Source organism: Triticum aestivum, chromosome 2A, assembly GCF_018294505.1.
Source record: "Triticum aestivum cultivar Chinese Spring chromosome 2A, IWGSC CS RefSeq v2.1, whole genome shotgun sequence".
Classification (NCBI taxonomy): Eukaryota; Viridiplantae; Streptophyta; class Magnoliopsida; order Poales; family Poaceae; genus Triticum; species Triticum aestivum.
The window spans coordinates 717454131-717458841 of NC_057797.1; positions in this window are offsets into that span (position 1 = coordinate 717454131).

Sequence of the window (4711 nt, forward strand, 5' to 3'; positions counted from 1 at the left end):
GTCAAGATGTTCCATTATCCTCATTATCCTTTCGATCGTAGTTTCCACCCGAGTATGTCAAAATGTCTTCTGAGGTTAGCCAGCAATTTCAAGATAGACAATAGGATAGTTCAATGGGACGACCGGACGTACGTGTTGACGAGCCTATGGATGTATGTCACTACTCTTGCGAGACGGTCGTGCCGCTCGCCTCAATGGCAGCCTCTAGTAGGTCAACCCACGCTACATGCTTTTTGTTTTCTTTTTCCTGTGTGAGGATTTTTAAATCTCTTCATTACTTATATTTAAATTTTGATAATGCTATAATATATATATATATATATGAAAAAATACTTTTTTAATTTTAAAAAAAATTCACCGGCGTATTATAAAAATGTTTGAGGTGTGTTAAAATTTTGTTCTCGAGGTTTTACGAAACAAATAAAAAGGCGCGTGGAAGCTTCTAAAATAGGTCCATAGAGCTTCCCAAAACCGCTCTGAGAAGCTAAAGGAACAAATGTTATCGGTTGATCTGCCACTAGTAGAAAACAAGGCTTTGGTTGGGGCCTGGCCAGCCCATTAGTCCTGGTTCTGTCACGAACCGGGACCCATGCGGCATACGTCCCGGTTCGTGCACCCACGGGGCCGGCCGGGCCTCGGGAGGCATTTGTCCCGGTTCGTGTGGACCAATGGACCTCGCTCCTGGCCCACAGCCATTGGTCCCGGTTTGTGCGTAGAATCGGGACGAAAGGGGGGCCTTTAGTCCCGGTTCCAGCCACGAACCGGGACCAATGAGTTGCCTATATATGCCCCCTCGCCCGCGAGCAGAGCACTCCACAGTGCTCTGTTTTTTCTAGTCGGCGAAGGGAGAGCTTTGTGGTGCTCTAGCTCACCTCCTATGCACATGAGGTGTTCGATGAAATGCTCGAGCCACACTAGTTAAGCTTTCTCCTCTCGAAGCTCGAACTCCAAGCTCCATTTTCCCCGAGATTTGTCTAGGTTTAGCGGTCCGTCACGTCTTGTCCCCGTCTTCACCGATGTTGATCATCCGCGTCGATCTCTTCGTCGGCACCACCGTGGTGAGCCTCTTGTTCTTATCTTATTCTGAAAGAAAAAATTCTTACTTTCAATAGATACTTGTCAAATTTTCTTACTTTTATTATTGCTTGTTATTATATAGTGCGATGGTTTTGGTATCCGCCCCCGTTGGCCCTCGTCCTGGCTATGATTCAGATGTGGAATATATTATCTTTTATAACTATTTGGTTCATTTATTGTTTATGGCAATTATGCCCATCAAGTTGACATAGATTTTATTTATCTAGGAGGTAGTTGAACTAGAAATTCCAACCGACCCTATTGTCGAAAGGTTAAATTTAGTTGAAGGAAAACAATTATTTAGTTGAAGAAGAAAACAATTAGTTGGATCAATTGTTACCTTGGTTGTGATTATGATCGCATTTGTCGTTGCATTGAAAGGTTTTACATAGTTTCAATATATGGTTTAATTAGATGCTCTGGAGAGCTATATGTTGTTCAATGAGAACTATGTATGTACTTTTGTTTTAATGTGATGATGAACTTCTATTAATTTGGTCACTTATCTATCCATGTGAATCTGTAATGGTTTTTGACACACATAATTATATGTAATGCACACAGATGAACCGGCAATGGATGTACAGTGACAGGCACACCTCCGAGTACGTTAAGGGCGTGCATATTTTTTCTCGAAGTGGCTGAGGCAAACAAGCAGAATGGTTTTATGTGCTGTCCATGCCCTATATGTGGGAATAGGAAGTCTTACTCTGACCGGAAAAATCCTTCACACCCACCTGCTTTATAAGTGTTCATGTCACACTATAATGTTGGACCAGGCACGGAGAAATAGGGGTTATGATGGAAGACATCAAAGAAGAAGAGGACGATGACAACTATGTGCCCCCGGAATACGGTGCACTAGTAGAAAAGGTGCTTTCGCTCGGGCCTGGCCAACCCATTAGTCCCGGTTCTTCCATGAACCGGGACCAATCGATGCATTCGTCCCGGTTCGTGAGCCCAGAGGGCCGGCCGGGGCCTCGTGGGCATTGGTCCCGGTTCGTATGGACCCATTTGTCCCCGTTCCAGGTACGAACCGGGTCCAATGGGCCTCGCTCCTAGCCCACAAACATTGGTCCCGATTCTTTGCTCGAACCGGGACAGAAGGCTGGGCTTTAGTCCCGGTTCCAGCAACGAACCGGGATAAATGATTTGCCTATATATACCCCGTCGCCGCAGCAGAGCACTTCATAGTGCTCTGTTTTTTCTGGCTGGCGAGGAGAGGGCATTTGGGTGCTCTAGCTCACCTCCTATGCACACGAGGTGTTCGATGAAATGCCCGAGCCATGCTAGTTAAGCTTTCTCCTCTCGAAGCTCGACCTCCAAGCTCCATTTTCCCTGAGATTTGTCTAGGTTTAGCGGTCTGTCACGTCCCGTCCCCATCTTCAACGCCGTCGATCACCCGCGCCGATCTCGTAGCCTGCACCACTGTGGTGAGCCTCTTATCTTCTTCTGAAAGAAAGAAATTCTTACTTTAGATAGATACTTGTCTAATTTTCTTACTATTATTATTGCTTGTTATTATATAGTGCGATGGTTTTGGTATCCGCCCCCGTCGGCCCTCGTCCTGGCTATGATTCGGATGTGATATATATTATCTTTTATAACTATTTGGTTCATTTATTGTTTATAACAATTATGCCCATCAAGTTGGCATAGATTTTATTTATGTAGGAGGTAGTTGAACCGGAAATTCCAACCGACCCTATTGTCGAGAGGTTAAATTTAGTTGAGGAAGAAAACAATTACTTGAAGGAAAAAATAAAAAAATTGAGGAGGAGAAGATGATATTGGAGTTGCATGTTGCGGATGTCGTCGATGATCACAAGATCAAGATGGATGCAATGCGGTTGAAGATGAGAAAGATTAGAAAATATGCTATTCATACCGAGGCTTGGTATCATTATGCCGTTGGATCAATTTTTACCTTGGTTGTGATTATGATCGCATTTATTGTTGCATTGAAAGGTTTCACATAGTTTCAATGTATGGTTTAACTAGATGCTCTGGAGAGCTATATGTTGTTCAATGAGAACTATGTATGTACTTTGTTTTTAATGTGGTGATGAACTTCTATTAATTTGGTCACTTATCTATCCATGTGAATCTGTAATGGTTTTTGACACACATAATGTGATGATGAACTTCTATTATTTTGGTCACTTATCTATCCATGTGGCTTTGAATGGTGCATTTTGAACATACAAAATGTCTGGAGTTGAAATAAGTTCAAATAAATGAAATCCCTTTGTAACAGATGAGTTTCGTCCGAAACCCTGATACTTCGAAAGAGATTGTCCATTTTGTACATGAAGTGCATCCAGTTTTTGTCGTAACCCTCTCAACTTTTTAGTACATGCTATGTGGGTGAAATGATGACACCATGCCAACTTTCAACCCTTTTTAGAGTTCATTTGTAGTGCTTTTCAATTTCAGGGTCATTCAGCTCAAAAAAATCAGTAAATGCATGAAAAATAACAAATGAACTCGGAAAGGGTTGAAAATTGATGATGTGGCTTTGAATGGGGCATTTTGAACACACAAGATTTGTGGAGTTCAAATAAGTTTTAAAAAAATGAAATCCCTTTGTAACAGACGAGTTTCCGTATGAAACCCTGATACTTCGAAAGAGATTGTCTATTTTCTACATGAAGTGCATCTACTTTTTGCCGTAACCCTCTCAACTTTTATGCACATGCTATGTGGGTGAAATGATGATACCATGCCAACTTTAAACATTTTCAGAGTTCATTTGGAATGCTTTTGAATTTCAGGGTCTTATAGCTCAAAAAATCAGTAAATGCATGAAAAATAATAAATGAAGTCAAAAAGGGTTGAAAATTGATGATGTTGCTTTCAATGGTGCATTTTAAACACACAAAAAGTCTGGAGTTGAAATAAATTCAAAAAAATGAAATCCCTTTGTAACAGACGAGTTTCCGTATGAAACCCTAATACTTCGAAAGAGATTGTCCATTTTGTACACGAAGTGCATCCAGTTTTTGAATGTAACCCTCTCTACTTTCTTGCACATGCTATGTGGGTGAAATGATGATACTATGCCCACTTTCAACCTTTTCAGAGTTCATTTTTAGTGCTTTTCAATTTCAGGGTCTTATAGCTTAAAATAATCAGTAAATGCATGAAAAATAACAAATGAAGTCAGAAAGGGTTGAAAAATGATGATGTGGCTTTGAATGGTGCATTTTGAACACAGAAAAATTATGGAGTTCAAATAAGTTAAAAAAAATAAAATACCTTTGTAACAGACGAGTTTCCGTATGAAACTTTGATACTTCGAAAGAGATTGTCCGTTTTGTACACGAAGTGTATCCAGTTTTTGCCATAAGCCTCTCTACTTTCTTGCACATGCTATGAGGGTGAAATGATGATATACATACCAACTTTCAACCTTTTCAGAGTTCATTTGTAGTGCTTTTCAATTTCAGGGTCTTATAGCTCAAAATAATTAGTAAATGCATGAAAAATAACAAATAAAGTCGGAAATGGTTGAAAATTGATGGTGTGGCTTTGAATGGTGCATTTTGAACATAGAAAAAGTATGGAGTTCAAATAAGTTCAAAAAAATAAAATCCCTTTGTAACAGACGAGTTTCCGTATGAAACCCTCATAC